Raw genomic sequence first — 22,902 nt, 5'->3', positions numbered from 1 at the left:
TACCGGTTACTATGGTACCGGATACTATTGTACTGATTATTGTGGTACGGTTATTATGGTACCGGTTACTATTATACTGGTTATTATGGTACTGGTTTTGCTATGGTTCCGGTTTCTTTATGGTTCCGGTTACTATGGTACTGGTTATTATGGTACTGGTTTTGCTATGGTACCGGTTACTATTGTACTGGTTATTATGGTACTGGTTTTGCTTTGGTTCCGGTTACTATGGTACCGGTGACTATGGTACCCTAAAAATGATTCTACTTTGGTTTCAGCACGCGAATAAAAATCGAAATGGATTCATTATTTTATTTTTAAAATATCGTGAAGAAAATTTGCCTTTCGTAAAAAGCTCTGCATAAATTAGTCAATGAATTAAGAAATAAATAAAATTTGTTTAATAAAAAATAAATAATCCTAATTTGAAATATGAAATTATTAGTTTATTAAATAAAACATTAGTAGGGTTCTTTTGACATTATTATATCATAAACTCCTTTCTTTCTTTTTCAGACGCTGGCAACTCAGGCAGTGGAGATTAATAAATACGTCTGCTTCATTGTTGGTCCGCTGATGTCTCAAGAAAGAGAGAACATCGAAGGAGCTGCGAAACGTGAATGCTACTGTGTGGACTCATTTCGTATGCAGAATTGCGCGTCACTTCGCATCTATAGGTTGGCAGGTAGGTCGTTCTAAAGACTATATATTCATATTGTACATATATATATATATATATATAGATGCGTGGGTCCGTCGGTCTCCAAGAGAAGCAGATCAGGTTGGCAGGCATGAAGTTCGGTATATAGCTACATCATGCAAATCATATCATTCCCTTCCCTCTTTTGTACAGTCGTCTTACTAAAATCTTCCCTCGAGCTTCTCTCTATCTCGCCCCGCAAAATGTTCTTGCAACTAAAAAGGGCCACTGGTACAAACTAGAAAGGGATTCATTGTTATGCATACTGGATGTCTTAGATATAAGCCAATGCATAATTCTAACCTCATCTCCTGTATTTCCTACTCGCTATTTGGATTTATCTTATTGTACATGATTGATACGTAGAATTTAAAAAAATATTTTATTCAAAAGTCGCAGATCCTGCGACTTTCCAAATCCCATACGTCCGGAGGGATAATGTTTCTAGAAATAATATATTTTTGAGCCACAAACAAATCTTATTTCTTTAAATAACAATTTAAAATCATAATTTTCAAATAATAGAGAATATTTGTTAATATTCTGCCTTGTCATTTTTCTTCCGGTGCAATATACTCCATAAACCGTTAGAAAAAATTCGACGTCTGGAACCCTTGAGAAATTGCAATGACTCTCTCTCTATTTTTATTTTTTTATTTTTTCCTTTCTCAACAATGGTAAACGTGCACACGAAATACAAAGCCCAGAGAGAAGGAAAAAAAAAATAAATAAGAAAAGAAGGCAACGAGATATGGAAACTGCCACTCAGAGAGACGAAACCGCGAGTCTTGCGATTATGTAAATGTTGTTCACGGAAGCGCAACAGATGCCTCCCGCCTTTATTCTACCCTGCCACGCATGTATCCCTTAATTCCAAATATAATATCACAACGACGTGCTTTCTCTTTTCTTGATATATTGTTTATTACCGTCTAACAAACGTCGTTACAATTTTCCGAGATTTTTGTTTTTTTTTTCTTTCCTTCGTTCTCAAAAAGAAAGTATTTCATTTCATTAAAGAGAGCTACAATATTGTTGACTATAAAGGAGAATGAGATTAATTTCTTTCTTCTTATTCGAAGCACAAGTCTGAGAAGATTAAATAACAGTTTTTTTTTTATCATCGTGAAAATATTCCGAAATTGCATAACATTGAGACAATATTGCAGGAATATTTCATTGAAAATTTGCGAATATTGCACGGTAATTTTGGAGCAATATTTCGTGGCAATAATGCGAATATTGCACGGCAATTTTGGGGCAATATTTCGTGGCAATAATGCGAATATTGCACGGCAATTTTGGGGCAATATTTCATGGCAATGTTGCGAATATTACACGGCAATTTTTGGGCAATATTTCGTGGCAATAATGCGAATATTGCACGGAAATTTTGAGGCAATATTTCGTGGCAATAATGCGAATATTGAACGGCAATTTTGGGGCAATCTTTCGTGGCAATATTTCACGGCAATGTTGCGAATATTACACGGCATATTGGGGCGATAATGCGAATATTGCATGGCAATTTTGGGGCAATATTTCGTAGAATAATGCGAATATTGCACAGAAATTTTGTGTCAATAATGCGAATATTGCACGTCAATTTTGGGGCAATATTTCATGGCAATGTTGCGAATAGTACACGGCAATTTTGGGGCGATAATGCGAATATTGCAATAATATAAATATATCACGGCAATTTTGGGTCAATATTTCATGGCAATGTTGCGAATATTACACGGCAATTTTGGGGCAATATTTCATGGCAATGTTGCGAATATTACACGGCAATTTTTGGGCAATATTTCGTGGCAATAATGCGAATATTGCACGGAAATTTTGAGGCAATATTTCGTGGCAATAATGCGAATATTGAACGGCAATTTTGGGGCAATCTTTCGTGGCAATATTTCACGGCAATGTTGCGAATATTACACGGCATATTGGGGCGATAATGCGAATATTGCATGGCAATTTTGGGGCAATATTTCGTAGAATAATGCGAATATTGCACAGAAATTTTGTGTCAATAATGCGAATATTGCACGTCAATTTTGGGGCAATATTTCATGGCAATGTTGCGAATAGTACACGGCAATTTTGGGGCGATAATGCGAATATTGCAATAATATAAATATATCACGGCAATTTTGGGTCAATATTTCATGGCAATGTTGCGAATATTACACGGCAATTTTTGGGCAATATTTCGTGGCAATAATGCGAATATTGCACGGCAATTTTGGGGCAATCTTTCGTGGCAATATTTCATGGCAATGTTCCGAATATTACACGGCAATTTTTGGGCAATAATGCGAATATTGCATGGCAATTTTGGGGCAATATTTCGTAGAATAATGCGAATATTGCACAGAAATTTTGTGTCAATAATGCGAATATTGCACGGCAATTTTGGGGCAATATTTCATGGCAATGTTGCGAATATTACACGGCAATTATTGGGCAATATTTCATGGCAATGTTGCGAATATTACACGGCAATTTTTGGGCAATATTTCGTGTCAATAATGCAAATATTGCACGGCAATTTTGGGTCAATATTTCGTGGCAATAATGCGAATATTGCACGCAAATTTTGGGGCAATAATGCGAATATTGCGTGGCAATTTTGGGTCAATATTTCGTAGAATAACGCGAATATTGCACGGAAATTTTGGGGCAATAATGCGAATATTGCAAGGCAATTTTAGGGCAATATTGCGAATATTGCACGGCAATATTTCGTGGCAATGTTGCGAATATTGCGCAGTAATATTGAGGCAATATTGCGCAGTAATATTGAGGCAATATTGCTGCAACATTGATTATGCTTACTCTACGGCAATATTGAGTTAATATTACCTAAATATTGCCGTGCAATATTCGCAATATCATGTTATATTAATGCAATATTGTAGCAATTTGCACATTTTGGATTTCTATGATTTCAAAATTGCAAATTTTAATTTAAAAATAGCGGATTTATTTTACATTTTATAATCAAATGTTTTTATTTTTGAAAATTTTGATTAAAACAAAAATTTTTCAATAAATAAATCACAGTATCTTATTAAAAGTCAAGTTTGAAAATGCAACTTTTTTTTCACTTGTCGACAGAACAAATCGAATTAAATTGGAGTATAAAAAGAGAAAGAGAGAGATAATGGAAAAATAACAAGAATGAATAAGAAATAAAAAAAAAAAAAAGAAAATTTCGTTCGTCGTCAACCTGACATGATGTGAGGTTTGCCCGTTTTGCCGATTCGCAATCGCGACACGGGCGGGATTAGCCGATTGAATAATTCATTGTCGTCGGCCTTGTCAAAGAGTGTGCCCGATAGTATTTCCTTCTTATTGTGTTCGTCTTTCTTCTCATTCCATTTTGTTTCATTCCCTTACCTTTCTAGTTACTTTTTTATATATATATATATATATATTTTTTTTTTTTTTGCTCCACCTCCCTTTACCGATTTTGTTCGCTCTCATACATTGTCTTGCTCGCTCATTTCTCATGAGAAGGAACACACCACTTAGGATATGTGTCTCTCTTCGTGCGAGACATTGTCATTTTTCACGAAGGAGGTTCTATTTTTTAAAAAATGTTTGTATATTTTATATGCGTTGGTGGATATCTCTCATATACACAACAAAGAGTTATTGTCATGATTGAACGATGATAAATTACAAATAAGCATGGAATTTTGTCCAGTAATTGTATAGAGGATTGAAATGAAAAGTGAAAATGATTTAATAGAATGATAATAATTTAACAATTGTCAATTACTGTCAATTTGAAATTTTTTTTTTATTTGTCATTCTAAAAATTTGTTTGTAATTTTGTAATTGAAAAGAAAATTAACATATAGAAAGTAATAGAATTTTTCGATAAAAATAGAGAATAATTTTTTTTTTTTTAATAATGCGAATGGAAGGAGTGATTAATAAAAATGTACAGTAGTTGCGTCTGCACTGGGTGGATAATAATACCAGAATTGGAGAACATGCAGCTTAGCCATCTGAGGCTTCAGATGAGTCATAGGTCGCAGAGGGAACATTATCGTTGCAAGTGTGCCCCTGCGACCGAATTTCAGAAGTGCATCGAAATCACTATGGCCAATTGCACTGGGATTAATCACGCAATTTCTCTTAACGAGGCGCTTTCACATAATGGCAATAATAATAATAATAATAATAATAATCAGAAATAGTATTTTCAATTTGAAAATTGTATTTTATTTTTAATCTCTTTTTTTTAATATTTCAATTTTGTTAAATTTGTCTCAGTAATATATTTTGAAAACTTATTTTATTAGAAAATATGCGGTAATAGGAAAAATATTTTTTATTGCAAAAGGTATAAAATTCTTTTTTTTTTTTTTTTTTTGAAAATTATGAGAAACAACTCGCGTGAAAGTAAATATTGGAACTTACCGAGATTAATGTGTGTGCTATTTGCGCTTGTTAAATGGGGGTTAATTTAACAGAAAATGCAAAAACCTTCATTGCGAGTAATTTATATTTTTTTTTTTTTTTTTGTGTTTGGATGCAATTATTATCAACGCCTCAAGTGTAATCATGTCAATGAAAAGTCGTTGATATAATTCACGTTGATCGTAAACCTAAAAGTGATGAGTCTTATTTACCATATTATTATGGCGCGCGAAGCCATGAATATTCTTTCATTATTAAACGTATGGCAATCATCTGTATATATGTACATGAAAAGTATACTGGCATAAAGAATACAAACCTATACTTACTATCGCGTTCTTTCGATCAATATTTTCTTCAAAGAAAATCATTGCTATAAATTATCACTTTCTAAAAACGTTTAGATTCTTTTTTTTCGAAATAGAATTAATATTTTCCGAAAAAAAAAATTGTATTTATCTCGTCCCAGATAGCACGGAAACTTGCAGCAAGCTTGCGGCAAGCTTACCGTGCAAGCTTGCTGCAAGCTTGTCTGAGCTAACGAAATGTCCCACCCATGGCAAGCTTGCCGTGAAAGCTTGCTGTAAGCTTTCCAGGAAAGGTTGCTGCAATCTTGCCTTAAAAGATTGCTACAAGATTGCTGCAAGCATACTAAGAATGATTGCGGCAAGCTTGCCGTGAAACATTGCTGTAAGCTTGCTACGTAAGGTTGCAGGAGAATTTCAACAAGCTTCTGGAAAGGTTGCTGCAATTTTTAAAAAATACATTTAAAATTTAAAAAGAATTTTTTCAAATTTAGAAAACAAATAAATTTTTTTAAAATTTAAAATGTATTTTTTTAAAATTGCAGCAACCTTGCAGCAACCTTTCCAGAGGCTTGTTGAAATTCTCCTGCAACCTTGCGTAGCAAGCTTACAGCAATCTTTCACGGCAAGTTTGCCGCAATCATTCTTAGTATGCTTGCAGCAATCTTGTAGCAATCTTTCATGGCAAGATTGCAGCAACCTTTCCTGGAAAGCTTACAGCAAACTTTCACGGCAACCTTGCCCTGGGTGGGACATTTTGCTAGCTCAGACAAGCTTGCGCGGCAAGCTTGACAAGTTTGCACGGTAAGCTTGCCGCAAGTTTCCGTGCTATCTGGGGTTAGGAATTTAATTTAGAATTTCGTATATTTTGGAATATTTTTTCATAGCTGTTTTCTTTTTTTTGGTTTCGTTTTAAAAATCCAGATATTTTGTGTTCCAAGTTGAGAGAAAGCATTATCGAGTTGTGTTTTAAGCATTGGCTTGTTTCGCAGACCATAAAACGAATATATATATATATATATATATATACCTGTCTCTTGTTTCTCGTTCTTTGGTGAACGCGCGTGCCTTGGCGGAAGCTGTGACACGATTTCGCTCTCAGGAGGACAAATAGAAATGGCCTTTAGGGAGAAGGAGCGCGTGATAACGACGAATGAGAGTTCAGTGTTTGGTCGCCAACAAACCCTAGAACACCAACAAATATACCATAATGTTTCAGAATTCACCTTTTAGGATTCTCCCTATTAACCTTCTCCCCTATGGAAGACAAGGTTCATAATTTCGCACCCCAATATTGCCCGCAACTAAAATCTAACCAATGGTAATTTCGTGGCGAAATCACAAATTTATGGTTCTGAAAGGAATTTAATCCAAAAAAAAAAATTAATTTTAGAAAAAAAATTGTTTAGTTGATAATAACTGCGGTGAAAAAAAATTATTTCGTTTTACTTTATTATTAAATTAATATTTTTTTGAACTAAAGAATTTTTATTTGAATTTAAAAAAAAAGAACCAAAAATCTTCAAAATTTGTCAAGTAGATGGCGCTCGTTTTGTAGTGCAACAAAATTGTGTCAAGTAGGTGGCGCCACGTTCTAAATTGGATTAATTTTGTTGTAGTTCAAATTAAGTTGAATTGTATTCGGTTTTTGTATTTGAGCCAATAATTTTTCTATTTGAAACAAATAGAAATTAATTTCCTGAAATAATAATTAATTATTTATTAGATAATAAAGTACTTTGAATGAAATACATTTTTTTAGTTAATGTTGACTGTAAAGAATCGTAAAGAAAATATAAATTTAAAATAGATTAATAGTTATAGCTATAATTGCTATACTTGTTTTCTTTAATTTTTAACACTCTCATCTGTAATACATATATATAGTCTGCATCATTGTTAAAGGTCCTTATTAATGAGAGGGCTTGTTAACAGATGGCCTACGTGATGACTATGCACGAGTGATTTAGTACAGCAAACTACTTGTACATCACTGCTGATCTAGAGATAATAACGATACTCACAATTAGTCGAGATACGTCCTAGTGACGAAATATTTATTTTATAACTCTAAATTGTATAAAAAATACCTAATTTTCAATGCCACAGTTATTTTTTTTAAATTTGGAAATGAAATTTTGTATAGTTTTCTATATTACCGACCGGTTAAAAATTTAACTACAGTACAGCGCTGATTGTATTTTAATTTTTCTTTTTCCAGATTCTATCCTGGATGGCTTATATCTTGAAGGACTCAGAATTCACACAGACTTTTTATAGAATTCGGTCTATTTTGACGGTTATTCTTCACATTTTTCGAATGGAAATTTAACTTGAAATTAGGAATCTCCGAGGGCTATTTAGTTTGAAACCTCATCTCCTTGAAGCTGAAAATTCGTCATTATGGTAAATATTTTAATTTATTGGAAAAATTTTATTACAAAAAAAATTTAGTTATATTATTTTCTGCCAATTAATTAAATTGACAAAACAAAAATTTTACATTTTTTAAAATTTGCATGAATGCATTTTTATGTACAGTTTAAAGAAATTCATAGATTTTCGAAAACAAAAAAAAAAATTGCAAGCTGATTGCACAAAACTTTCGGTAATTGTTACGAACCCAAAATATATATATACCTAAAAGCTTGCTGTTTACACAATGAATCACTGTTTTGCCAATGAGTGAACCCTGTTGCGGTAGTGTAAGCATGTTAAGCCGAAGCTTACAGGAAAAGCTCCAATATAGTGCGGCGCGCTGATTCAGTCATACGAATAAAACAGTTATCAGGTATAAATAAAAGCGCAATCGCTACACATTCATTTATATCTGTTAAAGTCAATTTTCAATTTAAACTTCTATAACGTAATCAAAAAATCCAAAATATCATGTTCAAAAAGAAAAAAAAAATGCTGAACAAAAAAAAGGAGAAAAAATTGAAATAAAAATAGTAATTAAATTTTCCATTACTATAATTGAAGGGATTTGGTAATAATACAAATATTTTTATTTTTAATTTCAATAATAGTGAAGAATTAAAACACTTTGGTATAAATTTTCATCTTGGGCTATTTATAAATAACACATTTTTCATGGTAATATTAAAAAATTTTCCAACTGTGTAAATATAAAAGCATCTGTTACATATTATTTGTCAGATAAAAATTTTCACTTCTTAATTTATTCACTATGTCTATTTGGTTATTTTTATCAAACAAAACTATAAGAAAAATATAATTTAAAACATAATTTAAAATATACATGGAAAAAAAAATTATCTGAAACAGCGAAAGGTTTCACTAATACAGATTTAACTGATACAAGTAAAACTTTTGCTACTATAGTGAAATATTTCGCTGTTCCAGGTAAGATATTTTTTCCCGTGTACTATTTTAAAAATATAACTTTTTAATATTTTTTTGTTTTTTAATCGTTGATTTTTACGTTTCGTTTTGAAAAAAACTACATTAAAATTTTTGGAACCAATTTTTCTCCTCTGACTATATATTATAAATTTACTGGTTCGTTTTGGATACACAGGGTTTGATTTTGAACGCGGCCTAGGTAGGGCACATAAATTATGTTAATGCCTCGCAGCATTATAAGAATCAATTTGAATTCAGTTAACGTAACAGGACTGATTTGAGCCCCGGGGGCCACCTGCTGCATTAAGTGGAGGCAGATTTTTCTTTTCCTTTTTTTTTTTTTTTTTTCTAAAGAATAAAATCCCTTAACGAGTATGTCGCACAGAGAGTATATTGCCTCTAATTTCCATTTACATGAAAAAAATTTTCGCGACTTGTGTACAAAAATAATATTTAAGAAAATTTTTGTCGTATTTTTGCATTGCCAGCAGGCACCCAAACTATGGCTATATAATTAATTTAATGAAACGAGAACCATTAAACCACGCTCTTTTTCCCACCCTTTGAAATCAGCTAAAACCCCTAAAATAGTTGAAAGAGTCTGCTAACTTTTCAGCAAAATGGAAGGGTGAAAATTAGAAAATAAAGTCCTATCGTGAAATGTTTGAACCTTCCCAAATGAAATTGTGTTACTTTATTGGAATCTTTATGTATACAGTAATTAGAAATTTTAGGGAATTACAAAAAGTTTATATATATTTATCTTCTATAAATGAAAATTATGACAAATAATGAAAATCACGAAAATTAAACACTTGTTGATTTTTGTGTTAATAAAATATTTATTTGTCGACACATAACAAAAACATTTGTTCGCGTTCAACCGTATTTACTCGCGCACGATATTGCACAATATTTATATAATAATAAAAAAAAAAAAAAAAATTTTCTATCGGCTTATAATATTGTATGCATTGAAAAATAGATTCAACGGGTTTTTCGTTGGAAAACAAAATTGAAATCAGGAATAAAGGCTTTAGAAATAAAATTCCATATACCGAAATTTTAATCCGATAGGTAGGATTATCCCGCCTCTCGACGTTTATTTTTTTTTTTTTTCTTTCGTAGAAAGGGAAATGTTTATGCAATGAGTTTTCGCAATAGCACGCGAGGCGCGATTTCATTCGCAAACTAAACTTCAGGTTATGTGGTTTAAAATCTCGAGTTTTGCGTATATAACAAAATAGAGGATTTTTGCAGATGGAAGATAAAGAATATGAGAGAAATAAGGGAAGGAAAGTATAGCAATACAGAAAGGCGTGTTTGGAAGAGTTAAAAAAAAAAAAGAAGAAAGAAAGAAATATATTTATTGTATGTAGCGGGAAGGAGAAACAATGTAAGATTGTAGGCGATGCATTTCTATGTATATTTTAAAATTACGAATCCTCCATTCCCGATTCTGGCTTGGAAAGAACTTTCTAGATAAACATTGATGTAATGGCAGTTTTATAGGGGATTTATCTCCAGATATACGATCGAGCAATGATGCGCGACCCGTAAACAAGACTTTTCTGGCTCCGCTTTCCGTTTCCGGAATAAGCTTCATGGAGTTACAAACAATTTTATGTTTGTCCGTAGAGTGAAATCTAATTACAAGTTCGGTTCATTGATTTTTATTTGTATTTACATAATGACTTTTCTGGTGTTAGATTATATTCGCATTTTCCATTGTGAAAGTATATCTTATAGAGAGCACAAAAGCTTTAGGCAAGCTTACAGAAAGATTACCGTGATTGAAACTTCGACAGGCTTAAGAAACGTTGTTCCGATACATTTAAGCCAAGTTTCTTAAGGGGGCCATGAAAGGTTGCAGCAATTTTGCAGTTAAATATTGCTGCAAGCTTGCCATGAAAGGTTTGCAATCTTGCAGAGGAATATCGCTTAAAACTTGCCAGGAAAGGTTTCTGCAATCTTGCAGTGGAGGATTACTAAAAGATTGCCTTGTAAGGTTCCTGAAACTTTGCAGTTTAATATTGCTGCAAGTTTGCTATAAAAGGTTTTGGAACCTTGCAGACGAATATCGGTGAAAACTTGCCAGGAAAGGTTTCTGCAACCTTGCAATGGAGGATTACTAAAAGATCGCCTTGAAAGGTTCCTGAAACCTTGCAGTTAAATATTGCTGCAAGCTTACTTTTGCAACCTTGTAGAGGAATATCGCTGAAAGCTTGCCATGAAAGGTTCCTGAAACCCTGCAGATGAATATCGATGAAAGCTTGCCTGGGAATGTTGCTGCAACCTTCAATGAAGTATTACTAAAACATTGCATTGAAAGGTTCCTGAAACCTTAGAGTTAAATATTGATGCAAACTTTCTATGAAAGGTTTGCAAAGTTCCAATGGAGTATATCTGAAAGCTTGCTATGAAAGGTTCCTGAAACCTTGAAGTGAAATAGTGCTGCAAGCTTTCTATGAAAGGATTGCAACCTTGCAGTGGAGTATATCTGAAAGTTTGCCATGAAAGATTCCTGAAACCTTTCAGTTAAATATTGTTGCAAGCTTGCCTCGAAAGGTTTGCAACCTTGTAGAGGAACATTGCTGAAAGCTTACCAGGAAAGGTTGCTGAAACCTTGCAGTAAAGTATTGCTGAAAGCTTGCCATGAAAGGATTCTGCAACCTTGCAATTAAATATGGCAAGCTTGCCTTAAAAGGTTCCTGAAACCTTAAAGTTAAATATTGCTGCAAACTTTCTATGAAAGGTTCCACCTTGCAGTGGAGTATATCTGAAAGTTTGCCATGAAAGCTTCCTGAAACCTTGGAGTTAAATATTGCAGCAAGCTTGCGATGAAAGGATTGCAACCATACAGAGGAATATAGCTGAAAGCTTGCCAGGAAAGGATGCTGCAACCTTGCAGTGAACTACTGCTACAAGCTTGCCATGAAAGGTTTCGGCAACCTTGCAGTTAAATATGTCAAGCTTGCCTTAAAAGGTTCCTGAAACCTTAAAGTTAAATATTGCTGCAAACTTTCTATGAAAGGTTTGCAACCTTGCAGTGGAGTATATCGGAAAGTTTGCCATGAAATATTCCTGAAACATTGCAGTAAAATATTGCTGCAAGCTTGCCTTGAAAGGTTTGCAACCTTGCAGAGGAATATAGCTGAAAGCTTGCCAGGAAAGGATGCTGCAACCTTGCAGTGAACTACTGCTGCAAGCTTGCAATACAAAAGGTGAAAGCTTTCAATGAAAGGTTACTGCAAGCTTAAAAAAAAGATTCATTGCAAGCTTGCAGCAACTTATCATGACAACCTTGCAGAATTGGAACATTTTACCACTTGCGGCAAGCTTACCACGCAAGCTTCGCAACCTATTATGTAAATCTTCTCGCAAACTTGCGTCAAAATTTTTGTGCTATCTCCAGGATTTTTTTTTTTTTTTTAAGAAACAGGTGTTAAAGGAAAGCAATAATAATAGAAAAAAATTGCGCCTGATGAATTTGGGACAAGGTATTTAATGCTGTTGGCGACAGCAAAGGAGGAGAGGAGATTTTTCGACAAAGTCGACTGGTTACTTATATACGCAAAAAGGTAAAACGTCTCTCGGCTGTCGTCTCGGCTTCCTTTATTTAGGAGCGGTTCCGCGGCCGCGGTAAATTGCATTCTCAATTTTTAATAAAGCCCAGGAGAGCAGAGGCTTTGTTGAATGTTGGTGTATAAAGTGAACTTCGGCTGGTTTGGGAAACTCAAGCGGCACACCAACCGTCTCTGCTTTAGAAAGAAGAAGAAGAAGAAGAAAGAAGAAGAAAAAAAAAAAATTTGAAAATAAAAAAGAAACTGCGAAAGAAAGATCCTTCTCCATTCGTTTCATTGTAAATGTCAGATCGCCAGAACTATTACCAACCTACCTTTTCTGCAATATTGATTACAAACCTGCGAAGGCCCCTCGGCACAACCATAAACTCGAGAATATTTTTCTTTTCTAGAACTTGTTTAATCTTGCCAAAAAAAAAATAAAAGGAGTAAATAATTAAAATACATTTTTAATCATAAGAAAAGATGTTTTTATGTAAGTAGAAAAAAAAAAAAAATTACGTGACCACTTAGGCTTCATTATAATTTTATTTTCATTTTCTTTTATATGAAAAAGAAAGTTTGAAGCACTTTAAAAGTGATTATTATTTATGAAAAAAAAGAATGATAAACATTTTTTCTTAGAATTTAGTTTTTTCTTATTCTTAAAATAAGAAATTAAATTCAATTTAAAAATTGAATTGAATATTCGTTCACCTGAGATTAGAAAATAAAAGAAAAAAGAACGTATATCACTAATTTACGATAAGATTCATCGAGGGGAATCCCTTGGTGTCGAATACCGGCGCCTGAAACCGTCTTCTTTTTTTTTCTTGGACGAAAAAATGATTTCCCCATTTCTCTTATAAGCGAGAACACCCCCTGCAGTCTTAAATAGCTCAGGCCCCAATGGCGCCCTCAATTATGTTCAAAATGGGACCACATGCTGATTCTCTCATTCTCTTTCCATATCCCTGCTGTCCTCATTTTCTTTATTTTTCTGTCTCACTTATCATTCCCACAGGTTGTATATAGAATGTATATATAAAATATATAGTATATATATATATATATATATATAAGAATGTTCTGTGTCAAAATTGTAGATGTCATCGCAGTAAGAGTGGAAATCTCAGTGGGAGATTCAAAGCAAAGGATGCAAAAGGCAACGTCTAAATTTATGGTTTCGCGTGTGTTTACCATTGGTCAGTGGGTTGCATTGTCCCCCCTTTTTTGCTTCCCCCTCCCCTCTCTCTCAGGAGACCCATGAGAACGATTTAAAGATTATATTTACTGCGTGCTGCGAAGATTATTGCTATGGATCTGCTCAGTGTCAATGGACCAAAGAGAAAGAGAGAGAGAGAGCAAATCTTTAAAAAGCAGCTGAGAAAGCGATGATGTCATAATAAGAGACGAGGACATTAATTTTCATTCGAAGACAGTTGCCTTTCGACGCAGCTATAACTACGATTGAGACATTCAAGACAGCTTGTCAAAATTCCTGAGATTTTATCTCTTTTCTTTATTATTTTTTTTTTTAATGTAATTACCTTGTTTTCAATTAACGAGAGATAACGAACAAGGTAAAATTAGGTGTATAATAAAATAGAAAATGTCTAATTTTTATGGCAATATATGCGGATCTATTTTATTTATTTACGACTTATGATTCTTTTGCGAAAATAATTTATTAGCTCATTGAATCTTTGAAATTTAATTAGATTTCTAAAAAAAAAAGATTAAATGCTTTTGAGAAAGTGCAATATCGACAATAGATGTAGAAAAGTTTTTCCTATGGTGCCGGTTTTTTTTTTTTTTTTTTTTTTTAAACTAGGAAAATGCTACGTATAAGCAGGGCCCCATCTGTTAGTAATTTGTAAGGCTGGTGGAGCAATTAAAAGTTTGATGTGAACATTAAACTCGTTCGGTTATAAAACATAGGGGAGGAAGAGAGGTCCGAACTGTAAGCTACTGGACGAGTTACGTCTCTTGTTTCTCTACATATATGGCTTGTGTCTCTAGAAATAAAGTAATTGCACCCTGTTTTTTTTTTAAATATAAATTAACACGTTTGTCGGCGAGAAATAAAAAAAATATTTAAAAATTCTCAAAAAATTTTAGTTAAAGAATAAAAATATAAAAAGTTTTTTTTTCTATAAAAAATAAATAATCGAAAAGTAGATATTCGTATCAGAAAATTATGATATAGACTGATTAAATTTCCGAGTGAAATTTATTTTCTGTCATTCTCATAAACGTCTCACTTTCCGTTAAGTACGACAGGAAATTAATTTCCAGAGAGAGAGCATCATTCTGGAAATACCACTATTTTGCGAGACGTCGTTCCAAAGAGATTATGCTGCAAAGCTTGGGAGTAACTTTATAGATACCCCTGTGTGTACAACATGAGCCCCTGTACACGGGATAAAGGCACGTTGAGGGGGGGGGGCGGGGAATGTCATAAAATTTAGTCGAAAATAATTAAATTGTTTTTTTTTTTGTAGAAAAAACTAATTGATTTAAAGAGATTGTATAAAAATTATTTTGTGGCATAATTGTAAGGCAATGGGTCTCTGACAAGTTTCCTTATATATATTCTCTATTCGCGCTATTTCAGAGGACTAAGAAAATCCATTGAAACAAGGGTGATTACTCGTAGTCTCTCGTTAAAAGGTTAAGAGGAGATCAAGCGACGGTTAATTAACTAAGGGAGTTGAATCTTCCAAAGTGATTAGTTATATTACTATAATTAAAGTTAAATATACACCGTCACCGGCCCTTCCCCCCCCTCTCCCTTTCAATTATGAATTTTAGAAAGATCCCTTGGAACCATTAGTGGTTTCCGAATTTTAATTATAGAGGCGGAAAAGTTAGATTAAAGAATTTAAAAAAAAAAAAAAATCTCATTTGTTTCGCATTGAATGAAAATTAAAAATTTTATGTACGGAGAATTTTTCACTGAATTGTACTTTTACTAGTGATAAGAAAATTAAATTTCTGTCTAACGAAAAATCTGCTATCGAATAGTTTTGACAAATTCTGGTTTTCTGTCCGAATAAAAATTCTGTCATTTTGTTCAAAGTTCCGTCCTACGAAAAATTTGCAATTGTTCCGCTAAATTATATAATTTTGTTTAAATATTCTGTTTTTGTACTTTTTTCAATTAGAATTTTGTTAAATAATATTTCTGAAATTTCTATCCGATAAAAAATTTACTATTGAGTAATTCTGACAAATTTTGTCATTCTGTCCGAAGGGAAATTTTGTTATTCTCATATTATGTTGAATGAAAATTCTGTTCAATCAGAATTCTGTCAGGTAGGATTTATAATAGATTCTATTTCTGAAAATTCTATGCAAAATTTTGTCCAAAGAAAAATCTGCTATTAAATAGTTGTGCCAAATTCTGTCATTAGAATTTTAGAATTTCTTTACGTTCATTAAATTTGAATGAAAATTCTGTTGAATGAGAATTCTGTCAGTTGATATTTATGCTCTGTTTTCTGTTAAATCCTATTACTGCAAATTTTGTCCCAAGTTCTGTCCAAGGAAAAATCTGCTATTCTTTCAACTTCTGTCATTCACAAATTGAATTTTCTACCTCAAATAGGCACCCATTTTTTTCAGCCTATAGTAAAATTGAAGAAGGTTTATATAGAAAAATAGTTACTTTTATTACTTAAAGTTACATTATTATACTTAAAAAGGCAAATATATCAACGATTATTTCATCACCTATTCTTGGCATAAAGCAGGTTAGCCTCAGTAATTAAATTTTCCCCGCATAAATTGGAAGTCACCACGAATCGCGTATATGGGAAAACAAGCCTGATAATCAATGGAGTTTCACTTCCCAATTCGAACAAGTTGATCCCTTCAAACATTTCCTGTGAGAATTGGTATCGCGGTTCTCGTGCCAGACATATAGAATGTGTTATACAACCTAAAAGGGAACTTTACGTCTAACAGAGCCAATTTGTTCATTCTATGTATAGAAAATGTATATATATACAGTGTGAGAAAGAGAGAGAGAGAGAGAGAGAGAGAGAGAGAGAGAGAGAGAGAGAGAGAGAGAGAGAGAGAGAGAGGATCTGGGCAAGTAGTCTATACACCCTCTAGGTCTGTACTAAGGGAGAGCTTTAGCCGGCGGTACTACAAATTAGATTATGCGTGGTGTCGCCGCTGCGGGGTGCTACCAGAAGCACGCTTATTCTGAGAAAAGTTAGCACTGGTACCTTCTTGCCTCATCCGAACGTTGGGGGGGATCTTTTCTGAGCCCTCCGAGGGCGCCTTTTTCCACCACTACCATCATCAAATAGTAACCCGCTGATTCCCGAGAGGGAAATATTTCAATATTTACTTAAAAGCGCCGCGAAAACAATAATTTATGCATTAGGAGTAAACGACGGTTCCGCACCGCCCTCGTCGTCGTCTCGAATATTATTTTGGATTTTCGCCTCTCTGATGCTATATATATATATTCGTCTGTATATAGGTGGATATACTTAATGGTTATGTGAGACAGAGCAAATGGGGAAAAATGGGAAAGCCTACAGGTGCAATCAATAAGGAGTTGCCTGGACATTCGTCAGGTGGAACCTTACAAACTTGGGAACCCAACCACGGAATCTATTTTCGTTTCAAGAGCATAAAAAACTTTTTTTTTTTAAATATAATACGTCTAAAAAAACAGTGAATCCCATATGTCATGATTTCGAGGCGGTACAATTGATTTCTGTGAGAGAAAGAGGATGCAGGACAAAACATAACTTTAAAACTAAAAAATGCTATTTAACAAATACAAAAACTTTAATAAAAATTACTTTCAAGTAATTTTAGAAGAAATGTGTTTCTTGGAAAAAATTATGTTAGAATCTTTTGATACTTAATTATACATTTAACATTTTGATTATTTTCTTTCACAGCCAACAAAAATCATAAAAATCTCATAAATTTGAATTTTCAAAATTTTTCTAAACAACACAAATTTTATTCTGACCTAGCACAGCATCCGCTGGACCAATCAAAAAGTGCGCCACACATTTTTTGTTCGATACTTTTTGCTAAAGACTGTCGGTATTCCCGAACGATTATCTTGAAAATTTAATTTTTCGAAATTTTTTCCAAAATATTTTTAAGTGTAGCTCAGCATCCACTGGACCAATCCAAAAGTGCGCCATACATATTTTGTTCGAAACTTTTTCCCTATTTTATTGGCGGTATTCCGGAACGATTATCTCGCAAATTTAATTTTTCTAAATTTTTTCCAAATTTGTTTTCTAGTGTAGCTCAGCATCCGCTGGACCAATCAAAAAGTGCGCCATACATTTTTGGTTCGCTACTTTTTGCTAAAGACTTTGGCGGTATTCCCGAATGATTACCTGGAAAATTTAATTTTTCGAAAATTTGTCCAAAATATTTTTAAGTGTAGCTCACCATCCGCTGGACCAATCAAAAAGTGCGCCATACATTTTTTGTTCGAGACTCCCGGGTTAAGACTTTGGCGGTATTCCCGATCAATTATCTCGCAAATTTAATTTTTCGAAATTTTTTAAAAAATTTATCTGAGTGTAGCTCAGCATCCGCTGGACCAATCAAAAAGTGCGATATACATTTTTTGTTCGAGACTTTTTGCTCAATTTTTTGGCATTATTCCCGAGTCATTATCTGGCAAATTTTTTTTTTCGAAATTTTTTTCCCAGTTTTAGTGAGTGTAGCTCAGCATCCGCTGAACCAATCAAAAAGTGCGCCATACATTTTTTGTTCGAGACTTTTTGCTCAATTTTTTGGCATTATTCCCGAGTCATTATCTGGCAAATTTTTTTTTTCGAAATTTTTTTCCCAGTTTTAGTGAGTGTAGCTCAGCATCCGCTGGACCAATCAAAAAGTGCGCCATACATTTTTTGTTCGAGACATTTTGCTCAATTTTTTGGCATTAAGCCCGAGACAATATCTCGCGAATTTAATTTTTCGGAAATTTTTCCAAATTTGTTTTCTAGTGTAGCTCAGCATCAGCTGGACCAATCTAAAAATGTGACATACATTTTTTGTTCTGAACTTTTTGACTATTTTGTTAGCGGTATTCCCGAACGATTATCTAGAGAATTTAATTTTTTGAAAATTTTTTCAAACTATTTTTGTGTGTAGCTCAGCATCCGCTGGACCAATCAAAAAGTGCGCCATGCATTTTTTGTTCAGAACTTTCTTCTAATCACTATGACCGTATTCCCGAACGATTATCTGGAAAATTTAATTTTTCGAAAATTTTTCCAAAATATTTTTAAGTGTAGCTCAGCATCCACTGGACCAATCCAAAAGTGCGCTATACATTTTTTGTTCAGAACTTTCTTCTAATCATTATGGCGGTACACCCGAACGATTATCTCGCAAATTTAATTTTTCGAAATTTTTTCCAAAATATTTTTAAGTGTAGCTCAGCATCCGCTGGACCAATCAAAAAGTGCGATATACATTTTTTGTTCGAGACTTTTTGCTCAATTTTTTGGCATTATTCCCGAGTCATTATCTGGCAAATTTTTTTTTCGAAATTTTTTTCCCAGTTTTAGTGAGTGTAGCTCAGCATCCGCTGGACCAATCAAAAAGTGCGCCATACATTTTTTGTTCGAGACTTTTTGCTCAATTGTTTGGCATTATTCCCGAGTCATTATCTGGCAAATTTTTTTTTTCGAAATTTTTTTCCCAGTTTTAGTGAGTGTAGCTCAGCATCCGCTGGACCAATCAAAAAGTGCGCCATACATTTTTTGTTCGAGACATTTTGCTCAATTTTTTGGCATTAAGCCCGAGACAATATCTCGCGAATTTAATTTTTCGGAAATTTTTCCAAATTTGTTTTCTAGTGTAGCTCAGCATCAGCTGGACCAATCTAAAAATGTGACATACATTTTTTGTTCTGAACTTTTTAACTATTTTGTTAGCGGTATTCCCGAACGATTATCTAGAGAATTTAATTTTTTGAAAATTTTTTCAAACTATTTTTGTGTGTAGCTCAGCATCCGCTGGACCAATCAAAAAGTGCGCCATGCATTTTTTGTTCAGAACTTTCTTCTAATCACTATGACCGTATTCCCGAACGATTATCTGGAAAATTTAATTTTTCGAAAATTTTTCCAAAATATTTTTAAGTGTAGCTCAGCATCCACTGGACCAATCCAAAAGTGCGCTATACATATTTTGTTCGAAACTTTTTCCCTATTTTATTGGCGGTATTCCGGAACGATTATCTCGCAAATTTAATTTTTCGAAATTTTTTAAAAAATTTATCTGAGTGTAGCTCAGCATCCGCTGGACCAATCAAAAAGTGCGCCATACATTTTTTGTTCGAAACTTTTTGCTCAATTTTTTGGCATTATTCCCGAGTCATTATCTGGCAAATTTTTTTTTTCAAAATTTTTTTCCCAGTTTTAGTGAGTGTAGCTCAGCATCCGCTGGACCAATCAAAAAGTGCGCCATACATTTTTTGTTCGAGACTTTTTGCTCAATTTTTTGGCATTATTCCCGAGTCATTATCTGGCAAATTTTTTTTTTCGAAATTTTTTTCCCAGTTTTAGTGAGTGTAGCTCAGCATCCACTGGACCAATCCAAAAATGCGCTATACATATTTTGTTCGAAACTTTTTCCCTATTTTATTGGCGGTATTCCGGAACGATTATCTCGCAAATTTAATTTTTCTAAATTTTTTCCAAATTTGTTTTCTAGTGTAGCTCAGCATCCGCTGGACCAATCAAAAAGTGCGATATACATTTTTTGTTCGAGACTTTTTGCTCAATTTTTTGGCATTATTCCCGAGTCATTATCTGGCAAATTTTTTTTTCGAAATTTTTTTCCCAGTTTTAGTGAGTGTAGCTCAGCATCCGCTGGACCAATCAAAACGTGCGCCATGCATTTTTTGTTCAGAACTTTCTTCTAATCACTATGACCGTATTCCCGAATGATTATCTGGAAAATTTAATTTTTCGAAAATTTGTCCAAAATATTTTTAAGTGTAGCTCACCATCCGCTGGACCAATCAAAAAGTGCGCCATACATTTTTTGTTCGAGACTCCCGGGTTAAGACTTTGGCGGTATTCCCGATCAATTATCTCGCAAATTTAATTTTTCGAAATTTTTTAAAAAATTTATCTGAGTGTAGCTCAGCATCCGCTGGACCAATCAAAAAGTGCGCCATACATTTTTTGTTCAGAACTTTCTTCTAATCATTATGGCGGTATTCCGGAACGATTATCTCGCAAATTTAATTTTTCTAAATTTTTTCCAAATTTGTTTTCTAGTGTAGCTCAGCATCCGCTGGACCAATCAAAAAGTGCGCCATACATTTTTTGTTCAGAACTTTCTTCTAATCATTATGGCGGTATTCCCGAACGATTATCTTGAAAATTTAATTTTTCGAAATTTTTTCCAAAATATTTTTAAGTGTAGCTCAGCATCCACTGGACCAATCCAAAAGTGCGCCATACATATTTTGTTCGAAACTTTTTCCCTATTTTATTGGCGGTATTCCGGAACGATTATCTCGCAAATTTAATTTTTCTAAATTTTTTCCAAATTTGTTTTCTAGTGTAGCTCAGCATCCGCTGGACCAATCAAAAAGTGCGCCATACATTTTTGGTTCGCTACTTTTTGCTAAAGACTTTGGCGGTATTCCCGAATGATTACCTGGAAAATTTAATTTTTCGAAAATTTGTCCAAAATATTTTTAAGTGTAGCTCAGCATCCGCTGGACCAATCAAAAAGTGCGCCATACATTTTTTGTTCAGAACTTTCTTCTAATCACTATGGCGGTATTCCCGAAAGATTATCTAGCGAATTTAATTTTTTGAAAATTTTTCCAAATTATTTTTGAGTGTAGCTCAGCATCCGCTGGACCAATCAAAAAGTGCGCCATACATTTTATGAGCCTCCGGAAAGTAAAACAACACATAAAATTTGTCTGTACTTTTGAGTTGAACTCTGGTAACCTAAAAATTGATATTAAAAAAAATGAATTTTATTTATTTCTAACCTAATTCCAATGATTTTGTAATAAATACAATTTATTTCTTGAAAATTGATTTTTTCTGTACTTGGGGAGCCAACTAAATATTATTAAGAAATTTTATGTGTGGTTTTACTTTCCGGAGGCTCTTATGTAGACATAATATATTATTATGTAACAATTATCATTATTATTGAATATGTTTTGTTTTTTTATTTTTTTAAGAATAATAAAGTAATAAAATAATTAATAATAAAAACACATACATAATCATCGGTTGTGTCTGTATTATTTTTCAGGCTGTGTAATAATACAACGATTCTAAGGGACTTCTGTTTTTTCCTTCGAGGCAGTGTGTTGACATTCGGTTTTTGTGTCTCCGGTTCTAATATCATGCAGTAGGAATTAAAATTCATAAATAGGAATATTTCAGTTTATATTTGCAAATCGTCATGTGAACAAATATAAATTTTGTCGGGAACAAAATTTAAGTCGTGGACTTTTAGATCTTTTTTTTTTTATTTTGTGAAATTGTTATTGTCTTAATGTACCTATTTTTTTCAATTTTAATTTCTACGTGATTCTCGGGAGTGTTCGAATATACTTAAAACCGCGTACGTTCAATAAAAAAGTATTTAATATAATTGTTTAGTATTTTCGGGAGTGTTCGAAATTTCTAAAATCGCGAGTGTTTCATGATTCTCTGGAAAGCAAGTCTGTGCAGCCTCAGGATGGAGTTCGAGCACGAGCAAATGGAGTTCAAAGGTAGGATTTTTTATTATAATAATTAATGACAATATTATGTCAGAATGAGAAAAATTTTTTTCCGTGTGGATAATAATTATTTGAACGTGTTAAAAGGTCATTTTGTTGATGTCAGTTTTAAATTATAAATCTATGAAGATATATTTAACATGAAACTGACCCTTGATCCTCTGAAGATGAATACTCGTATATATAGAATGAGTATCATCTCTCTTTTTTTTTTTTTTATTTTGAATTCGCGCAATGCGATATAAACTTAAATGACAGAAATTTATGATTTATAAAATGAATAGATCCTCGCCTAACAGCAGGAAACATTAACGACGAGTTCTATATTAATGAAAACTAATTGACAGATTTAAGTGAGCGACCGCCGTGCAATCCGTATAAATTAATAATTACCTTACTCTGAAATTGGATACATTAAAAATTGAAAATTTCATCCTGTCTGTATAGTCAAAGAAATATTTTATTATTCTCCCTCATTATTATTTTAAATGCAGCTGCTTGTTTTTTTAGGAATGAAGTGCAGTAAATAATTTATTTTCCATATAGAAAATCATATATTAATTTATCAGTTTAGAGTTTTTAAATCGTAAACAAATTTTTATAAAAAAAAGTTTTTACCCAAGAGTTTTTTGCAAATAAAGTTTTATTTGTTTACCCATCTTTGAAATTTTATTATTCTTCTTCGATGTGAGAAAACTTTGTCTCTAGCGCGACAGTTTCGTCATTTGGAACGCGAATGATGGCACTTGAATAAATTATAGTTTTGCG

At 33.1% G+C, this 22,902-nt stretch overlaps 1 long non-coding RNA gene across 1 annotated transcript; it reads left to right on the top strand.

Annotated features, from left to right (window-relative positions):
- Positions 1–517: 517 nt before the first annotated feature.
- On the top strand, positions 518–22,107 carry LOC127281964 (uncharacterized). Its single transcript, XR_007843120.1, has 3 exons — positions 518–685; positions 7,661–7,845; positions 21,660–22,107. It is a non-coding gene; the product is annotated as an uncharacterized LOC127281964 (long non-coding RNA).
- The last annotated feature ends 795 nt before the right edge of the window (positions 22,108–22,902 follow it).

Source organism: Leptopilina boulardi, unplaced genomic scaffold (assembly GCF_019393585.1).
Source record: "Leptopilina boulardi isolate dan_hultmark-lab unplaced genomic scaffold, ZJU_Lbou_2.1 LbouV2_278, whole genome shotgun sequence".
In the NCBI taxonomy this organism is placed as follows: domain Eukaryota; kingdom Metazoa; phylum Arthropoda; class Insecta; order Hymenoptera; family Figitidae; genus Leptopilina; species Leptopilina boulardi.
This window is presented reverse-complemented; position numbering and strand designations above follow the sequence as displayed.